The sequence below is a fragment of the Microcaecilia unicolor genome, chromosome 8 (genome assembly GCF_901765095.1).
Source record: "Microcaecilia unicolor chromosome 8, aMicUni1.1, whole genome shotgun sequence".
NCBI lineage: Eukaryota > Metazoa > Chordata > Amphibia > Gymnophiona > Siphonopidae > Microcaecilia > Microcaecilia unicolor.
The window spans coordinates 157,328,740-157,350,671 of record NC_044038.1 but is presented as its reverse complement, the minus strand read 5'-3'; positions in this window follow the sequence as shown (position 1 = coordinate 157,350,671).

The following is a 21,932-nucleotide window of genomic DNA, read 5'->3' as shown; positions in this document are numbered from 1 at the left end:
GGACATTGCTACTGCCCAAAGACCCCTTGGACTCCTAGACCCACAAACAACCCCCTGAAGATCCCATGAACCCCCCCCCCTACTGGACCACCAATGCTGTGAAAAGTAGCCCCTGTGAGGATATGGGGGGGGGGGGGGGTCTTGCTCAGAGAAGGTCTGAAGCCAGATGAGGGTCTTGTTTGGGAAAGGGGGACTTGATTGGAAGGAGGTGGGACCCAGCCCTGTCGGCCCAGGAGCATCGGACCATGGCTTTTTGACCTGATGCTCCTGGCTGGTATAAATTAGTGTGTGCTAATGCTAGAGACACCCATACATTTCTATGGGTGTCTCTAGCATTAGTGTGTGCTTTTTTTTTTAGTGCGAGATAAAAATACTAGCGCACCTATAGTGCAGCTTAGTAAACAAGACCTTTAGTGACTTGTGCATGTAAATTGTATTTATTTCCAATTAGTACTCATTATTGCTTGTTAAGAGCTGTTATCAATGCTGATTGGTTTGTTAAGCCAATTAATTTATGTGCATTGTTATAGCTTAGAATTCATTGCATATCTCTAGGCACGCTAAATAGAATCCGGGGGAGAGTGGTTTAGCATTGGGCTACTGAGTCTCTCCTTTTCACATGTTTATACACATAACCACGTTATATTATAGGTTGGTAGTTACTCCCTCTCATTGCAACAAAGAGAGTTTGCTTTTTATTGTGTATATTTCTTCTCTTTACAACTCATTGCATTGTAGAACATTAATGTATAGAGAGATTAATCAAATGTCAGAAATATTCCTACTAGTTGCCATGTTAGATCTGAGTTTTCCCCCTGTTTCTATAAAAGTCGTCAAAAATTGTGCTCGCAAATTTAGGCACGTTCCAGATTTGTGAACACAATTTAATAGAATAATGAGACAATTAGTGCTAATAATTGGCTTAACAAGTAATTATTGGCACCAATTAGATTTAATTGGGACCTACACATGTACCTAAGAAAATAAGGATTGCCATACTGGGACAGACTGAAGGTCCATCAAGCCCAGCATCTTGCTTCCAATAGTACAATACATTTTATGCTACTTATCCTAGAAATAAGCAGTGGATTTTCCCTAAGTTCATTTTAATAATGCCTTATGGACTTTTCTTCTAGGAAGCTACCCAAATCTTTTTTAAACCCTGCTAAGCTAACTGCTTTTACTACATTCTCTGGCAATGAATTCCAGAGTTTAATTACATGTTGAGTGAAGAAATATTTCTCCAATTTGTCTTAAATGTACTACTTTGTAGCTTCATTGCATGCCCTAGCATTTTTGGAAAGAATAAACAAGCGATTCACGTCTATCCATTCCACTCCACTCATTATTTTATAGACCTCTGTCACATCTCCCCTCAGCGTCTTTTCTCCAAGCTGAAGAACCCTAGCCGCTTTAGCCTTTCCTCATAGGGAAGTCATCCCATCCCCTTTATCATTTTATTCACCCTTCTCTGAACCTTTTCTAATTCCACTATCAGGCTTATTTTCGAAAGCGATCACTGGCGATCTTCCGATACAAATCGGGAGATCGCCGGTGATCTCTCAATCCTGGCCAAATCGGTATTATCGAAAGCCGATTTTGGCCGGGCCCAATTGCTTTTTCACTGCGGCACCGGTCAACCTTCAAGGGGGCATGTTGGGAGGGTAGCGAAGGCGGGAAGGGGGGCGGGGCGGGGTACAAGATGGCCGGCTTCACCATATTATGAAAATAAACCCGCCGGCTCGAATGAGTATTTCGCTGGGCGGACTTGGTCCATGTAGTTTTAGGACCAAGTCCCAAAAAAGAGCCCCAACTGACCAGATGACCACCGGAGGGAAGCGGGGATCACCTCCCCTTACTCCCCAAGTAGTCACCACCCCTCTCCCACACACACAAAAAAAACATTAAAACATTTTTTGCCAGCCTCAAATGTCATACCCAGCTCCCTGACAGCAGTATGCAGGTCCCTGGAGCAGTTTTTAGTGGGTGCACTGCACTTCAGGCAGGTGGACCCAGGCCCATCCCCCCTACCTGTTACACTTATGGTGGTTAATGTTGAGCCCTCCAAAAAAAACCAAAACCCACTGTAACCACATGTAGGTGCCCCCCTTCACCCCTTAGGGCTATGGTAATGGTGTAGACTTGTGGGCAGTGGGGTTTGGGGGCTCAGCACAAAAAGGAAGGGTGCTATGCACCTGGAAGCTAATTTTGTTTTTTTTAAAGATTTTTTAAGTGCCCCCTAGGGTGGCCGGTTGGTGTCCTGGCATGTCAGGGGGGCCAGTGCACTACAAATGCTGGCTCCTCCCACGGCCAAATGCCTTGCATTTCACTGGGTTTGAGATGGCCTGGTCCGGTTTCCATTATGGCTGAAAATCGGAGCTGGCCATCTCATCTAAACCGGGCGATCCTATTCTAAACCCAGCGAACTATTTGGCCGGCACCAAGCGTATTTCGAAAATACGCTTGGCTCCGCCCGCTTACGGCACCAGGCCCGAAGATGGCCGGCCATCAATTTCGCTGGCACCGTTCAATTATTCCCCTCTATATCTTTTTTGAAATGAGGTGACCAAAATTGCACACAATATTTGAGGTGCAGTCTCACCATGGAGCGATACAAAGGCATTATGACATCCTCAGTTTTGTTTTCCATTCCTTTCCTAAAAATACCTAATGTTCTATTTGCTTTCTTAGCCACCACCGCACACTGAGCAGAGGGTTTCAACGTATCATCAACGATGATACCTAGATTCAAAAAAGGGGGCACAGAAATGTGAGGGTCATGTGCACATCAGTGTGGATCAGGGATGTGGTATTGAGTTACACATGAATTTATAGAATAATGGTGCTCTGCATGTAAATTTAGGCACAAGCATTAGCACTATATTTTCGTGTGAGCTTTTCACTTAAACATTAATTCTACAAAATGTACAAACTTTAGGTGTAAGTGTTTTTTCAGCACTGATTTTTTTATGCAACATAAATAGAATCTAGTCCATTGTGTGCAGTAAACTCCTACATTACAGTGTGTTAAGCCCAAATCTTAGGGGCCCTTTTACCAGGGGTGTAGCTAGACCTCGAGGTGGCAGGGGGCCAAAGCCCAAGGTGGAGGGCACATTTTGGTCAATGCCCCGCTGCTGCCGCCCCCCGCCATCACCCCCCTCCACTGCCTCGCTGCTGCCCACCTCTACCACCTCGCCGCCCTGCTGCTCCCCACCCACTGTCGCTGCTATCTTGGCTAGTGGGGGTCCCCAACCCCTGCTAGCTGAAGCACCACCACTGCAAATATCTTGGCTGGTGGGGGTCCCCAACCCCCACCAGTTGAAGACTTTGTCTGGCACTGGATGAAGTCTTCAGCTGGAGGGGGATGGGGATCCCCGCCAACCAGGGGCTCAGAATGAATTTGGGGGGGGGGTCATGCCCTCATGGCCCCACATAGCTACGCCACTGCCTTTTACTATGCCACATAGGCACCTACACACACCCAATGCACGTCAATTTTGAGTTACCACCCAGCTACCACGTGGCCCTTGCGGTAATTTTATTTTGATGCGCGTTCACTATGCGCGCTGGAAAATATTTTTTATTTTCTGGCGCATGCGCGGTAATCGATATTTTATGCACATAGACCATTACCACCCAGTTACTGCGTGAGACCTTACCACTAGGTCAATGGCTGGTGCTAAGGTCTCAGACCCAAAATGGACGCGCAGCAATTTTCATTTTGACACACGCCCATTTTCTGCAAAAATGTTTTAAAAGACATTTTTTACAGGTGCACTCAAAAATGATTCTGCGTGTACCAAAAACATGTGTCTACACTACCACAGGACATTTTTCAGCAAGCCTTTGTAAAACGGTCCCTCAGTGCAGTACAAGAAGTGAGCCCCTACATTTCTTAAGAGCATAATGAACTGAATTCACATCCTTATATTTTATGCCTCTCAAGATATCTACTATAATAAAACTCACCCTCAACGTTCTGAAGACAACGTTCTGAAGTCACTCAGTCACTCACTGAAGGGTTCATGGATTCATGGTGGTAAAGCCACAACACTGACCATGTCTCTCTGCCCCGCCCTCGCATGACAGACCAATCAGAAAAAACACCTTCAACATTCTGAAACACAAAGGACCATCACAACACCGTTCCCAGGCAACACTAGGCAACGTAAGACGGACCAATCAGAGGAAACTACGTGACAATAAGGGAGGAGCATTCCCCAGCAGAATGGCTCATTATCTGTGCAGCATGGAGAGCACAGAACCACCGCTGGAACGAGAGAAGAATATTCCTGCTGTGGGTATGTGCAAAAATAGACCGGGGGAGGGGGGGGGAGAAATTTTTAAATGCCTAATGCCAGTACTGAAGAGTGCCAGAGGGCCTATAGCACAGACTATATTTGGGATCGCTTGACATGGAGTCAGAGGAGCCGGAAAACAACGTGCCCATCACCATCTGGGACGTGGGCGAACAGGACAAGCTGCGGCCCAGCTGGAAGGATTACCCGCGACCCAGCCAGCAGCAAACAGCGACCAAGGAAGGGGGAGGAGTACTCCTTCCCTGCCTAGGAATCGTTGGAGACTGGCTGCCAAACTAACGAAACAACCGCACACCGACGCACCACCTCCATCATCAACAACCTGCACACACACTGCACCCTCACACACTCACACACACACACACACAAAATAACTCTGTGACACATACACACACACACACAAAAAAAAACCACATGCTAGCGCCCGTTTCATTGGTTTCGGAAACAGGCCTTTTTTACTAGTATTTAATAATTAAAAAAAAATCTAGACAGTTTTCTTTTATCTATAGCTTTATAAAGCCACCTTATATTACTCAATTTTTTCAAAGCTTGTCTCTAATTCAATCCAAGCTCTTTAAAAAAACATAAATGCATTATTATAAGGAACTGTGTTTTATGTTCAAAACACCTTCCACTGCACAAATCTTTTTGGACTATGAATTCCAATTACCAACTGAATTAGAGAAGATGGAAGCTGAATGTAATATGAAAGTAAAAAAAGTAAATAAAGTAAATAAAGTATGACTGCATATAAATTGATTCCTGCTAGGGAAGGAACTTTTGAGGGGATGCTTTACTATTAGGTACAGGATTAGGCATATTTCCATGTTTTTGTCTTATAAGAACACAAGGAGGGGCATAATTGAACAAAACGTCTATCTCCATGGGCGTTTATCTCCGAGAACGGGTCCGTAAAGGGGCGGACCGAACCGTATTTTCGAAAAAAATAGACGTCCATGTTTTATTCGACAATTTGTGAGCTGGGCGTTTTTGTTTTTCAGTGATAATGGAAAATGAAAGCGCCCAGCTCAAAAACGAATAAATCCAAGGCATTTGTTCGTGGGAGGGGCCAGGAGTCGTAGTGCACTGGTCCCCCTCACATGCCAGGACAGCAACCGGGCACCCTAGGGGGCACTTTTACAAAAACAAAAAAAAAGGTAAAAGAGCTCCCAGGTGCATAGCACCCTTCCCTTGGGTGTTGAGCCCCCCAAATCCCCCTCAAAACCCACCGCCCACAAGTCTACACCATTACTATAGCCCTAAGGGGTGAAGGGGGGCACCTACATGTGGGTACAGTGGGTTTGGGGGGCGGTTTGGAGGGCTCCCATTTACCAGCACAAGTGTAACAGGTGGGGGGGATGGGCCTGGGTCCACCTGCCTGAAGTCCACTGCACCCCCTAATAACTGCTCCAGTGACCTGCATACTGCTGCCAGGGAGGTGGGTATGACATTTGAGGGTGAAAATAAAAAGTTGTGAAACGGCATATTTTGTGGTGGGAGGGGGTTTGTGACCACTGGGGGAGTCAGGGGAGGTCATCCCCGATTCCCTCCAGTGGTCATCTGGTCATTTAGGGCACTTTTTGGGGCCTTATTCGTGGAAAAACAGGGTCCAGGAAAAGTGCCCTAAATTCTCGCTAAAAACGCATATTTTTCTTCCATTATCGGCGAAAGGCGCCCATCTCTGATCGCCCGATAACTACGCCCCAGTTCCGCCTTCACCACGCCTTCGACACGCCCCCATCAACTTTGTCCGCATCCACGATGGAGTGCAGTTGAAAACGTCCAAATTCGGCTTTCGATTATACCGCTTTATTCGTTTTTGTGAGATAAAAGTCTATCTCCCGATTTGGGTCGCAATATAGGTGTTTTTCTTTTTCAATTATAAGCTGGAAGATGTACCAACATTTGATCAAACAAGATGGATTACATAAATAACATACAATCAATAACCAAAATTAAACTTTCCAGCAAGAACACATTAAGGAAATAAAATAAAAAGCATAAAATTACACTTCCAGGACTTGATCAAAAGGGAAAAAAAAAAGAAAAAGATTGCGATATGGACCATCAAAATAGGTTTATCTCAAAAGTTGAACATTTTTAAAATTAGCAAATTCTATAGGGCAGTGCTTCCCTACCCTGGTCCTGACTCCTAAAGGCTCCTCAGCCATCCAGATTTTCAGGATATCCATAATGAATATTCATGAGAGGGATTTGCATGCTGTGGAGGTAGTGGATGCACATCTGTCTCATGAATATTCATTGTGTTTATCCAAAAAGCCTGACTTGCTGGGGTGCCTCCAGGAGTCAGGACCAGGTTTGGGAACCCACTGCCTTAGGGTTAAGTCCATACTTTACACAAAGAAATATTTTGTGCCTTGCCAGTACAATCTTTCAGTTTGCTCAGTCTCAACAGATGATGAATTACTTTCTGCTGATGCAAAATGCCACAGAATGTTTAACTAAAGAGATCTGGGAATAGGACCTGCCTGATTAATAAAGCTATCAGTACACAGCAGCCATGGGACACATTGCTGAACATTTCAACAATAGTTTGGGGAAGAATTAAATGATGTGAAACATTTTAATCTTTTTGTGTTTCACTGAGTTATCTAGTTCTGCAATAGAAATATTTAAAAGTATAAGTTATATTACAATTTGTTCTCTTTGGAAATAATAAGTCAGATACAGTATTCCATCTTCCTAGTTACATAGGCTAAGGAATACAGTGACTTCTCATAGCTACCCTGTTTCCCTGAAAATAAGACATCCCCTGAAAATAAGACCTAGTAGAGGTTTTGCTGAATTGCTAAATATAAGGCCTCCCCCGAAAGTAAGACCTAGCAAAGTTTTTGTTTGGCCCCGATGGGACATGGACACAGAAACCTTAATTTTTTTCGCTGCAACCCAAAGACGAAATAACATTAAAGAAATGCAAGAAACAAGACTGAGGTGGAAAATCTATCGTCCAGCGGACTCCTACCATCCTCCTTCACGCTTTTGTGAAGATCAACTACCGGTAAGTGAGCCCGGAAAGAAAAGAAACACCCCCCTTGCAGAAATAATAAAAGAAAAGAAAATGAGTAACTGAGCCCTTTTGGCGCTGCTCCATCGCTCAAGGGCTAAGTCAGACTAGAAGGATGGAAAGTGTTGCGAATGTACAGGAGGAACACATAAAGCGCCACCAACGGGGAATGGAGCTACCGTAGATTTAATACGGTAGGGATGATCCTGCGCCCTAAGCCCTCTCACAACCTCCCGAGACCCCCAGCCAGAGCAGCCCGGCCCCACATTCCATTACCTTCCCTAGTGCATACCCCTCCTCCATTCCCAGCCCGGCCAGGGCGACTCTGCTCCGCTCGAGTCCTGCGGTCACTGTGGGCAGATAGGCGAGCCACGACCAACTCCTGCAGGATACCGCCCCCCACTTCAATACTGTTCCCGACCGCCACAGTCCCCCTACTACTCCAGAATAAGACATCCCCTGAAAATAAGACCTAGAGCATCTTTGGGAGCAAATATTAATATAAGACACTGTCTTATTTTCGGGGAAACACAGTATCTGATATGCCAGTCAGTTTCACTCAGTTCATAAGTGGAGGAGTGGCCTAATAGTTAATGCAGTGGCATGAGGAACGGGGTTTGATTCCCACTGCAGCTCCTTGGGACCTTGGACAAGTCAATTAACCTTCCATTGCCCCAGATACAAAAAAAAAAAATTAAATGGTGAGCCCACTAGGGACAGAAGCGCCTGCATATAATGAATGCACACTATAGATGACCTGTTGAATTTGCTTGCATTAAGCATACTTGCCATCTGGACCCTGATGCAGTTTTGACAAAACGCTGGCCACTGTTGTTGTCTTCATGCTGCAAAATAAGTGTCTCCAGGGGCGTAGCCAGACAACCAATTTTGGGTGGGCCTGGGCCAGGGGTGTGCTGGTAAATTTTTAACAACAGGCTCTTTCTCCAGACATAGCCAGCTCTGCAGTTGGAAGGGCCAGGGGTGGCTGGGGTGGGGGGACAGCAACACTTGCCTCTATCTCCTTCCTCCCTTCGTGGGGGCACGCTAGGCATACCTTTGCTGGCAGCCAATAAATGGACTGCCACCACTCCCAACGTCTTGCTCTGAGCAGCATGCTGAAACTTCTCACACATGCTGGAGAAGTCCCAGCCTGCTGCTCAGAGCTGAAAATAAGGAGTGGGGAGCAGCAGCAGTCTATTTACTTGGCTGGCAGGGCTCAGCATCCCCACCAGCAAAGTAAAAGAGAATTCAGCAGGGGGCCCAAGCCCACATTTTGGGAGCCAGTTGTTAAAATAGCCATGGAGGGCCCTACTTTAACAACCGGCTCCCAAAATTCTTAAAAACTTAACAACCGGCTCTTGCGAGCCTGTGAGAGCCTGCTCCAGCACACCACTGGCCTGGGCCCAAGATGGGTGAGCATAAGAACCCCTTCCCATCCCACAGGTGATCTGGTCTCTCGTTCTGTCACCTGAATGCCATATGGTCTCTGAAACATCCCCCCTCTCCAGTATATCTTTTCAATAGCAGATTTTCACCGGCCGCGAGCAGCAACTAATACACACTGCTTATGTTGGCCTCACAGCCTTCCTTCTGATGCAACTTCCTGTGTCTGCATAGGTGGGAATATGTCAGACGGAAGTCTTTGGGCTGGTGCAAGTAGTATGTATCAGTCTCTGCTCATTGCAGGCGAAGATCTGCTATTTACAAGGTATGCAGAAGGGACAGTTGTTATGAGTTTTTGGCTGGTTGAGCTTGGGAATCTCTGTCAGCCACATCGTGGGTGTGCTGCTACTGGGTGGGCCTGAGTCCAAAGTGGGTGGGCCTGGGCCCACTCAGGCCCAACCTTGGCTACGCCACTGAGTGTCTCTATAAAAACTTACAAAAATTTACAGATGATTTCTCCTTGAGCACTGTTAATGCAGCTGATGTTTTGTTGCTTTCTGTTGCTTTTTGGGAAGGTTTTTGCAGATGATGAAGCAAGGATCTGTTTAGATCGCTATCGCTCATTAAAACTCAGCTGGGTCTGGGCGACTTTGAGGCTTTTCCTTCCTTTGTTCAAAATCTTTATATTAGCGTTTCATGGATCTGTGGATTGCTTTTGAGTTATAGCTACAGCGTTGGTAATTCCACACCCATTTTGTTCCTATAATATATGTAAACCACTTTGGTAGTATCAGAGAAAGTGGGTATATGAAATCCATGACACCCTAGACCATGCAATGTGTAAAAGGGATGTAAACAATAGTCAAGTCTACTGTTTTATAGATTCATATTTGTCAATTCAGTACTGGTCCTGCAATAAAGTGATTCAAAGAAAGTATCAATTTGTCTGATAAGACAAACGACTGAATGAAGGAAGCAAAGCTGAATGAAGGAGACAAAGCATTCAAATGCAGACGAAAAACTCAGCTAGAACTAGTTGAAAAGCGTACATTTGTGAAGGCTAATTTTGTATGAGTCACTTAGGGCCCAAGCTGCGGCAAAGGGGGGGGGGGGCCTGCGCTGGCTTCGGTGCATGTTTTTCATGCTCGCCAAGGCCTCCTTTTACCGTAACGGGTAAAAAGGAAGTCTTTTTTTTCCTACAGGAAATGACCATGCGGCAAGAAAAGCACTTGTTGCATGGCCATTTCGAGGGGAGCCCTTACCGACACCCATTGAGGTGGCAGTAAGGGCTCCCTTGTTAACCCGGAAGTAACCGGACAGTGCGCAGCACTGCCCGATTACCACCAGGTACACCCGGATGGATATGACGGCTCACTAGGGTGAAAAGTACCACCGGGCTGCTGCGGTAGCACAGCGGTACTTCCTGTTTAGCAGGAGGAATACCCACGTTCGGCTTACTGCCGCTTAGTAAAAGAGGCCCACAATTTGCAGAGTATTTTACAAAAGGCTTGTTGAATGCATTACCTTTAGTATAATACCTATCAGGCTCAATGGAAACATGTGTTTGGTAATAATAGAGAGGAAACTGCAATTTTAGAAAGAAATATATAAAAAGAAAGGTCTCACTCAGGGTTTTGTATGTGTAAGTGGTGGATTTTACTACCTGCATACATAAGTGACAATATTTATACATGTATACGGTGACTTTCGGAAAACTGAATGAGCAAAGAAAACCAATTAAGGCGCTAAACTCCCAAACTTGAATTTTTTGCTGTTTGAAGTGGTATTAAACACTAGTGAGGTAATCACAATTACCTTTTCAATCATTGTTCCAAATATAGGGGAAGGAGATGGGATTTGATATACTACTGCCTTTCGGTGGTTGCAGTCAAAGTGTTTTACATATTATATACAGGTACTTATTTTGTACCTGGGGCAATGGAGGGTTAAGTGACTTGTCCATAGTCACAAGCGGCTGCAGTGGGAATCAAATCCAGTTCCCCAGGATCAAAGTCTGCTGCACCAACCACTAGGCTACTCCTCCACTAGCAACATTCCACGTAGAATTTCAAATAGTAGCAACATTCCACATAGAATCTCAAAGAGTAGCAACATTCCACTTAGAATTTCAAAGAGTAGCAACATTTCATGTACATCTACTATAATAAAACTCACCCTCAATGTTCTGAAGTCACTCAGTCACTCCCTGAAGGGTTTGTTACTTCATGGTGGTGAAGCCACCTCACTGACCATGTCTGCCCCGCCCTTGCGTCAAACGTCATGACGTCGAGGGCAGAAAAATTACAGAAGAATGAATGAAGGGAACGCAGAAACGTGGCCAGGCAGCCGTCATCGCCGAAATTCATACTGCCCCGCGCTCACCCCCCCTCTCCTACATCACCTCACGCCCCCTCAAAGTCACCGCCACTCACTCCACGAGAGGAAGCTCCAAACGGGGACTTTTAGGAAGGCTCTCGGGGATGCCCAGCTGAGGACACTGAGGCACAGGCAACGGAGCTTCTATGGACGCAGACTGCATCAAAAAGGCTCTGTGCATAAGTTGCAAAAACTCAGAGGTAAAAGCAGAGCCCCCCTCCCCTGCACAGCCTCATCAGAGGAAATACACACGGTACTCACCCCCTCCAAAACTCTACTTGGCGCGGCCTGCGATCCTGCCGTTGCAGGGCTGACCGCATGGGTAGCAAACATGCCGCCCGTTACCGCGCACAACTGGCCTGTCAGCTGATTTCCCGCCACAGATGGGAGAGCGGTATCGTATCCTTCCACAGCTGGAAAACGCAACGTACTCTCCCCGCTCTGCTTCCTGCACTGTGCCCCAGCCTTTGCACACTCCTCGCACGCCCCAACCCCACCCTTCAACTACCACAAGGGAAATAAGGGATTAAAACAAGGGAGACTGTGCTCATGGAGTGGAAGGGAGAAATGGTGATAAGGAAGGGCAGGGGTCAGTTGATGCCCATGGAGGGGAAGTAAAGGGAAAATAAGAGAAAAAGGAGTGGCTACCACCCCCCCCCTCCAAAAAAAACAAGACCAATTTAAAAAAGAAACACTACAGCACAACACAACAGGCAAAACCCACTCCCCGACCAGAAAAAAACACTGACCACCCTCAAAGCTCCCTGTAAAAACCTCTCAATTCCTCCCACACCACACCCCCCCCCCCCCCCATGGTGAGACACACACACAATATCACAAAACTACACACATCCACAATCACTCACCCAAAACACACAAACCTCTCTCACCTACACACACCCACACAATAAATCTCACTGTGAGACACACAGAGACACACTCTCTCTCACACACAAACTAGCACTGTGACACCCATGATTTTTCACTATCACACACAGACACACAACCACCGCACTTCTACACCCCAAAACCACCAATAAACACTCACACACTTACACTGATGTGGAACATGCAGAGATGCACACTCAGTCTCTCTCTCTCTCTCTCTCTCTCTCTCTCTCTCTCTCTCTCTCTCTCTCTCTCTCTCTATATATATATATATATATATATATATATATATATATCACCACCGCAAAAATAAGCAACCTCAAAGCCCCCTGCCACTTCCTCTAACTTTGCAAGCAACAGACAACCACACAACCCCTCTCCTCTCCCTCTTACAACAAAACCCTCTCAGTTCACCAACACACCCCCTTCCATTGTCAGACACACACACAATATCACAAAACCAGAGACACTCGCCCCCACGCTCCCAGTCCACCCCACCCTCTCTCACACAAACACAAAATCACTTACAACACATTCATGCCAGAAAAAAAAAACCTTGCTAGCCCCCGTTTCATTGCTCTCAGAAACGGGCCTTTTTTACAGGCTGACAATAGAAATCAAACAAAATAAAACATGGAAAAGAAAATAAGATGATACCTTTTTTACTGTACATAACTTAATACATTTCTTGATTAGCTTTCGAAGGTCGTCCTTCTTCCTTAGATCGGAAATAAGCAAATGTGCTAGCTGACAGTGTATATAAGTGAAAACATTCAAGCATTACTATGACAATCTAACAGGGTGAGAGGATGGGGGTGGGTAGGAGGTATGCATGGGGACATCAAAGCATATCATTGATATTCTAACAGGATGGGTGTGGATAGGTGAGGGAAGGGTGATCAACGGAGACATACAGCTTTATGGTTTATAATGGGCTAGGAACCCCAGATCCTTGTTAAGTCCTTTCTGTTGGGTGTTAAAATATTCAATCGTTCTGACTTCAAAGGTCTTACGTTCTTGTATGGTTTTAAAGTTACCTTTCAGGATTCTCACTGTGAAGTCACTGGTACAGTGTCCTGGTCCTGTAAAATGTTGACCAACAGGCGTGGGAACCCTACTGGCACCAGTATTGTTCATGTGATGGCTATGTAAATTGAATCTTGTCTTAAGCATCTGGCCTGTTTCTCCAATATAGCATTTAACCCTACTGTTTTCTATCTTTTAACCAGTTTTTAATCCACAATAGAACACTACCTCCTATCCCATGACTCTCCAATTTCCTCTGGAGTCTTTCATGAGGTATACGTATTGTCAAACGTCTTCTGAAAATCCAGATACACAATATCTACCGGCTCACCTTTATCCACATGTTTGTTCACCCCTTCAAAGAAATGTAGTAGATTGGTGAGGCAAGATTTCCCTTCACTAAATCCACTCCGCAGCTCCTCAGTACCTTTCCACTCTCATCTCTCCCTACACTCCTCCCCGTGAACTCCGTTCACTGGGTAAATGTCTCCTGTCGTCCGCCTTCTCCCCCACTGCTAACTCCCGGCTCCGTTCCTTCTATCTCGCTGCTCCCTATGCCTGGAATAGACTCCCTGAGCCAGTACGTCAGGCTCAGTCTCTGGCTGTCTTCAAGTTTAGGCTTAAAGCCCACCTCTTTGCTACTGCTTTCGACTCCTAACCATGACTCTCTTACTCAACACCCTCACTTATCACCCCTACCACTGCAATTTCCCCACCCCTAGCTGTCTGTTCGTCTGTCCAATTTAGATTGTAAGCTCTGTTGAGCAGGGACTGTCTTTTCATGTTAATTTGTACAGCGCTGCGTAAGTCTAGTAGCGCTATAGAAATGTTTAATAGTAGTAGTAGTAAATCCATGTTGACTTGGAGGGGAATAATCGAATGGCGCTGGCCATCTCTATGGATGTCCATCTCCGGGGACGGCTATGTAAATGGGCGGAGCCAGCCATCTTTTTCTTCACTAATATGGTTGGGCCCGGCCAAAATGTCAGAGATGGACGGGTTTGAGATGGCTGGCATCGATTTTCGGCGATAATGGAAACTAATGCCGGCCATCTCAAACCTGGCCAAATCCATGGCATTTGGTCGTGGGAGAAGCCAGCATTTGTAGTGCACTAGCCCCCCTCACATGTCAGGACACCAACTGGGCACCCTTGGGGGCACTTCTAAAAATTAAAAAAAAAATAGCTCCCAGGTGCATAGCTCTCTTACCTTGGGTACTGAACCCCCAAAACCCACTCCCCACAACTCTACACCATTACCATAGCCCTAAGGGGTGAAGGGGGCACCTACAGGTGGGTACAGTGGGTTTGGGGGGGTGTGGTTGAGGGCTCCCATTTACCATCACAAGTGTAACAGGTAGGGGGGGATGGGCCTGGGTCTAGCTGCCTGAAGTGCACAGCACCCACTAAAAACTGCTCCAGGGACTTGAATACTGCTGTCAGGGAGCTGGGTATGACATTTCAGGCTGGCATAGAGGCTGGCAAAAAGGGGGGGGGTTGTTCTTTTTTTGGGTGGGAGGGGGTTGGTGACCACTGGGGGAGTAAGGGGAGGTGATCCCCGATTCCCTCCATTGGTCATTTGGTCAGTTGAGGCTCCTTTTTGAAGTTTGGTCGTGAAAAAAAAGGGATCAAGTAAAGCCGGCGAAATGCTCGTCAAGCCTGGCTTTTTTTTTCATTATCGGGCGAAGCCGGCCATCTCATGAGCATGCCCCCATCTCGCCCCCATCCTGCCTTCACTACCCTACCGACACGCCCCCTTGAAGTTTTGCTGGCTCCGCGACGGAAAGCAGTTGAAGTCGGCCAAAATCGGTTTTTGATTATACTGATTTGGCCGGTTTCAGGAGATCGCCGGCCATCTCCCGATTTGTGTCGGAAGATGGCCGGCGATCTCTTTCAAAAATGAGTTGGTTTGTCTCATTAATCCATGATTTTGAATATGCTCTGTAATTTTGTCCTTAATAATAGTCTCTACCATTTTGCCCGACACCAACGTCAGACTCACCGGTCTATAAGTTCCCGGTTCTCCTCTGGAACCTTTTTTAAAAATTGGCGTTACATTGGCCACCCTCCAATCTTCCAGTACCGTGCTCGATTTTAAGGATAAATTACATATTACTAACAATAGCTCCGCAAGCTAATTTTTCAGTTTTATCAGTACTCTGGGATGAATACCATCCAGTCCAGGAGATTTGCTACTCTTCAGTTTGTAGAACTGCCCCATTACATCCTCCAGGTTTACATGTAGAAGCTCAAATAGGGAAAGGGAAATGATATACCTCCTTTCTGTGGTTACAATAAAAGCGGTTTACATATTATATACAGGTACTTATTTTGCACCTGGGGCAATGAAGGGTGAAGTGACTTGCTCAGAATCCTAAGGAGCTGCAGTGGAAAATGTAGTTGCTATGGGGTAATTTCATAAAGCTTATGCACAAACCGCTGGATTCTATATAAGGTGTCTTATATGTAGGCGTGTCGGAATAACATATGTGGCGTTATTCTATAAACTGTGATTACACTAAGATATGGTTTATAGAATATCACATAGGCCGGGGGAACGTGCTTACATTTAGGCATGGCCATTTATGCCACTGAAAACCTGGTATAAATACCTACTCCTAAATGTACAAGCATTCCCCTAAATTCTATAATGGGCATAAATGTAATTGACACCCTCAACATGCCTACACTCCTCCCATGACCACGTCCCCTTTTCAGCTATGCAAATTGGAATTTACGTGCACCTCTTTTTAGAATATGCCCACAAAGAAGCCTGTAAATTCCAATTATTGCCAATTAGTGATGATAATTGGTTGCTATTGGCCAATTATCATGGCTAATTGGCTCATTACTCAATTGAGTAGCGTGCATAAATTGTCTGCATGCACAATTTAACACGCGCTACTCACCGTGCCTTATATACAATCCGGCCTAAAGTACACATGTAAGAATGCACATGAGTATATAGGGTGTAAGTCTAGAAGAAACCACTTAGGTGGTAAAAAAAGCACATAAATGTCAGAATTTTAATCATTTATACACGCAAGAGGAAAGACATGCATATAAATAACCATTTTCTGAATATTCAATATTCTATAAGTACTGTATGCACCAAGCCATGGTGGCATGTACTGTATGTGCATTCTTACCACCAAAGTGTTTCTTACCCTATAAATGTTTCAGTGTTCCCAGGAATGGAGAACAGAGGGCGTGGGAGCAGATTTGGAACTTAAGAGAGAGGAGAAAACGCCGCGGCCATTTTAAACGCAGTAGCAGGATGAGAAGTCAGCACTTAGTGAAGGGAAGCCTTTTTTTATATTTAAATTTGTTTATTGATTTATCAATTAAACAAAATAAACTACATCCACAAGAATAATCTTGCTACAGAAACACAGCTCCATATACAAAACATTGTTGTTATATACATATACATAGGTTTAATACATTTAAGGTTAGCTTCCTTAGACCACAACAGGTGGGGGGCGTACTCAATTTAGGGAAGATTTCAGAAAGAAAAAACTTATGTCCAAACTTGACAAGTGCATGTCTCTATTTATTCTATCTAACGTCAGTTCTGTTGTTAAGCATCCAGAAAAAACTTGAGCTGCTCCGGTACAAAGAAAACATGTTTGACCATCCCTATTTTCACTATACATTTACAGGGGTATACTAACAAAAAGGATCCTCCCAGCTCTAAAGTCTTTGATTTTAAGTTCAAAAATTCTTTCCTCCGTTGTTGCGTTTGTTTAGTTACGTCTGGGAACATCAATATCTTTGCTCCACCAAAAGGAGTTTTTGCATTTCGAAAATATAATCGTAGAATGGAGTTCAAATCTTGTTCAAACACAAAGACCACAAGAAGAGTGGCCCTTTCTGTCACATCCTCTAGGGACTGCTCCAATATTGCGGAGATATCTTTTAAACCTTCACTTTTATCCTGTACCATAGGATATTGAGCTCCACCTCTTATTCCTTCAATATTTCTCTTAGGAATATAAAAGATTTTACTTATTGGTGGTATATTCTCTCTCGACATTTTTAAATTCTCCATTAAATATCTACAAAATAAATCCATTGGGGTATATCCTAATAATTTGGAAAGTTCAAAAGTCTTAAATTAAACCTCCTATTGAAATTTTCAATTTGTTCAATTTTTCTCTGTATAACAATTCTTTCTTTTATCACTGTTGATTGAAACTCTTTGAACTTTTCCATTTCTTTTTGAAGCGGTGTCACGCACGTTATTAAATCAGATTTAACAGATTCCACAGTAGTTTTTAAATCCTCAAACTTTTGATTTAAAAGACTTACTTCACTGGAAGATCTTTGAAGGGTTTGGTCCATCTTAGTTAGCATCTGCCAAATTCGTTCTAGATTTAACTCCGGCTGATTTTCTGGGGCCTTCATTCGAGCCTCTTCTCCCAGCATTTTTGTCTGCGTCGGTAGTTCCCCACTGAATCGCATCCCTGCTCCACTTCCGGAAGGGGGATGTTTCTCCTCTATCGCCGCAGTTAGCGCTGGACACGGAGGAACTGTCGGTGCAGGGGGGAAAGCGATGTTTCTTCGCCCAGCAGCGGGTCCCCTTCCCTGGGAATCGCCGCATCGAGCTCCTCTACCCTGCTACTCTGAGAGACTCCGGAGAAAAAGTGCTCCAAGGTTGGTTGTTGTTGCGGGGAGGAGGCCGAGGTCGGAGGGGGAACTGACCTCACCGTCCCCTTCCTTTTCGTGTGAGGCATATTTGATTCTTTGCGGAATATGTGAAGAGAAACAACACAAACTCTCGGAGCTAACTTAAAATACCTCCGGTCATGTCGACATCTTGGAAACGCCCCAAAGGGAAGCCTTGATACAGCTTGGCGAAACACATGTCGGCACAATAATCTCCCCTACGATTAAATGGAAAGAGACTGAGCAATACAGTGCACAGAATCTCCACTTGCTTAAGATAAGTACAACATTCTGTTTAAGAGTAAAGAAAAATATAATAAAATATAAAATATAACAAAAAAAGAAAAATCTTATTAAGTACTGGGACCAATGAAGAACTGGGTATGAAACCTAGTTCCCACTCATGAGAGAAGATCCTCTCAAGGAAGTCCACCTCTGACCGTCCTCAATAACTTACATTAAAGAGTTAAGTAGAAGAAACTACAGATGTATATGTGAAATTGAATTGATAAACTTAGAATTGTAGTTACAGATTACATACATAGGAGTATTGGCTTGACAGTGGTTACTTTATAAATTACAGGCCCAATATTCAGCCTAAGGCAGTAAGTAGCTTGTAGACCACTCAAAGCCACAGGTTGCATTAACCTTGGAAATTCACTGCCAGTGTATGTATGGCCTCCAGCATTTTATATCTCACTTAGTGGAGCAGCCCAACTGTTGATATTCAGACTAGTGCCTGGTTAACTCGGTGGATAAAGTTATGGGTTGGACACAGGTCCTGCGGGGATCCCACGAGGATGGACGCAGATCCTGTAGGGTTTCCGCAGAATTGTTGTGCCAGACCAGCCTAACAATCCTTCCCTTGTGCCATGGCAATTATAAAAGCAGTAAAAAAATTAGTGGATATTGTTGATAGCATTGAAATCCCCATAAGCACCGAGAGGGGAAGTTATCAAAATGGACTACTGTTAAGTTGAGTTATTTTACCACAAGTCGGGTTATTTTAGTCACAGGGGACGGGTGGGGATGGAGGAGATTACTTATGGGAATGGGTGGAGATGGAGAAGATTTTAGTGGGGATATGTGGGGTTGGGTTAGATTCCAGTGGGGCAGGTGGAGATGGGTGAAATTTCTGTCCCTGTGCAATTCTCTAATATGCACCCATGTTTTCTTGTACATGTACACACACCCACACAGGATAATTTTATAAAGGCACACAGACTATCTGCCTTGTTACAATAGCTTCAGTGCATTTAAGGTAAAACTTGTTCAATGTTTATATTAGACCAAATGGCAAATCATTATATTGTACTGTTACAGTTTGAAAAAACTTCCTAATTTGGCTATATTATCACAGTCAATAGCATATCTCTACTGCTGAAACCTCTGAAGTCTTGTTAAAAGCTTGAACAGCATGTGAATGCCACAGGAGATGAAGGCAGGTGAATAATGATCTTTTAAAATAAAAATGCACATTTTTTTTTTTGTTCTTATCTGCTTTACTTCAAGTAGTGAACAGGGTTTAAGAAAAGCACCAAAAATATTTGTATATAGTCAGTACATTTTTTCTAGCAAAAAAGGTGCCGGTACTCAAATGCTAGGCCACCCTTCAGGGGTGGGGTGATCACTGAAGGACCCAACCCACAATGGCCAGGCCCCATGCAACCAGTCACAGAATCTATGACAAGGCAGAATTGGTGTGTAAGGCCTGAGCTCTTTCATATAGTAGAGATCTGATAGGATAAGACCTTAAAAGGGCCAGTAAAAAAGATGTGGTTAGAGCAGGGGTTCTCAACTCAGTCCTTGGGACACACCCAACCAGTCAAGTTTTCAGGATATCCATAATGAATATGCATGAGATAGATTTGCTTGCAATGGAGGCAGTGCGTTCAAATGTATCTTATTCCTATTCATTGTGGATATCTTGAAAACCAGATGGGCTTGGCATGTCCCAAAGACTGGGTTGAGAACCCCTAGGTTAGAGGGAGCTTTCAGAAACTCACAGGCCTCATCAGACATCAGAAAAGAAGGGACTGGAAGAGAAGTCTCTTTCAAGTTTCATCTCTTGCCAGGGCCTAAGGGGAGATATGATAGAGGTCTATAAAATAATGAGTGGAGTTGAACGGGTAGATGTGAAGCGTCTGTTCACGCTTTCCAAAAATACTAGGACTAGGGTGCATGCGATGATGCTACAATGTAGTAAATTTAAAACGAATCGGAGAAAATCTTTCTTCACTCACCGTGTAATTAAACTCTGGAATTCATTGCCAGAGAATGTGGTAAAGGCGGTTAGCTTAGCGGAGTTTAAAAAAGGTTTGGACGGCTTCCTAAAGGAAAAGTCCATAGACCATTATTAAATGGACTTGGGGAAAATCCACAGTTTCTGGGATAAGCAGTATAAAATGTTTCATACATATTTGGGATCTTGCCAGGTATTTGTGACCTGGATTGGCCACTGTTGGAAACAGGATGCTGGGCTTGATGGACCATTGGTCTTTCCCAGTATGGCAATACTTATGTACTTATGACTTTTCCACACTTTGACAAGCACAAGATTCAAACTAAGGGGTCCTTTACTAAGCTGCGTTAGGCACTACCCACACACCTAATGTAGCAAAAATGACCTAACACAGAACATACTAAAGGGGTCTGTATTAATTTTGTCATCTGTGGGTGCTAAACATGCGGTATCTCTTTTTTCTTTTTTTTTTTAGGAAGCAATCTGGGGCAGAGAGCAGGTGTGGATATGCAAATCAGCTAGTGGGCTGCCATTACTACCACACTGACTGGCCAGTGGACCCACAGTGTGGGAACCCTTAGCCCCCCCCCCCCCCCCCCCCAATATGAGGTGGTAAGTGCTCCAGCATTACTTTTGTGAAAAGGTCACACACTAATGCTGACATTAGTGCACGAACAACGCAACCCCCACACTGTAAATCAACTTCAGTGCAATCATAGAGACACTCTTGCAAGACATAATCTCACTCAAATATAACACTTTTATGGTCCAGTCAGAAGTAGCTTTGTATCTGACTTCACATTAAGTACCCTTACAAAAGGGACCATAGCCAGCTCAACGTTGTCATCGGTCCTTTTTATCTTTTCTTCATGGTCATTTACAACTCTGGAAGCATCTTAAAGCACTATAACTTTAACTTAGAAACTTATCTGAAGCGCTATGGAGAACCAGTTGCCGACACAGCTATGTTACGGTATCTGCGTCATGGAGAGAGCTCAGTTGTAGTTTAATAAAACCGCTTGCCCTGAGCAACAATATAGTTTTGTCAGCAAATGGTTCTCCATAGCTCTTCAGAAAAATTTCAAAGTTACCGCTCACAGTACTTTCACATCTGCTTTGAAACAGGTGCTTTCAAATTAAATGTATTCGTGTCCTCCGTCAACCTAACCCCACCCCTTTTTTAAATTATAGGTGTTGGAAGCAGTGCAGGCACTTTAACCCAGTGTGTGGTGTGGCATTTTGTAGATGTTCCATTTCTGTGAGCAAAACATTGTTTTATCTGTAGAATATCTTTGAATATTACAGCAAATGCAACTAACAATAACCTACAGGATAATTTCATTTTTATTCAAGAAAATAATCAAAGACTCTTGCAAAGAACACAAAGTCTGCTGACAATCAGCCGATAATCAACAATATACCAACATACATATCCCAAAAATAGATCTTTATTCTACTGTCAACTATGAAAGGCATACATCTGTCACAGGCAGATACGTTGTTACAGAATACAATTCAAATAGAGCATTCAATTTCTTGATTATTATACAAATTCTCTCTATTATGGTTTCAGCTGGAAACTGAAATGACCTGGAAACCCAGAGAAGGTTTTACAGCAGTCAGTGCAGCAAGCTGAATCCACTCTTTGACCTTGGGATGACCCATGGGGAGAAAGGGTCAACGGCTGTAAAATAATAATTCTATGAAATGGCCGCTGTGAGAGAAAGAAAACATGGAGGAAGAAACAGAAAATATAAAAGAGGCTAAGAAAAAGGAAGAATAAGAAAAGAAAAGAAAAGAAAGAACTGGGTTGCAACAACATTGCAGAATTATTTTTTTTTGGTCAGCAACCATGAATTACATTCATAGAATGTAAAATTTGCCAGTTCAAATATGAAACATGACAAGGATGGTGAGGTCGATATTTCAGAAGCACTATTCCTGATTTGGATGCCAAAAACTGGCATGTGCAGCAGAATTTTAGAAAGGACATCCAACTCAGAATA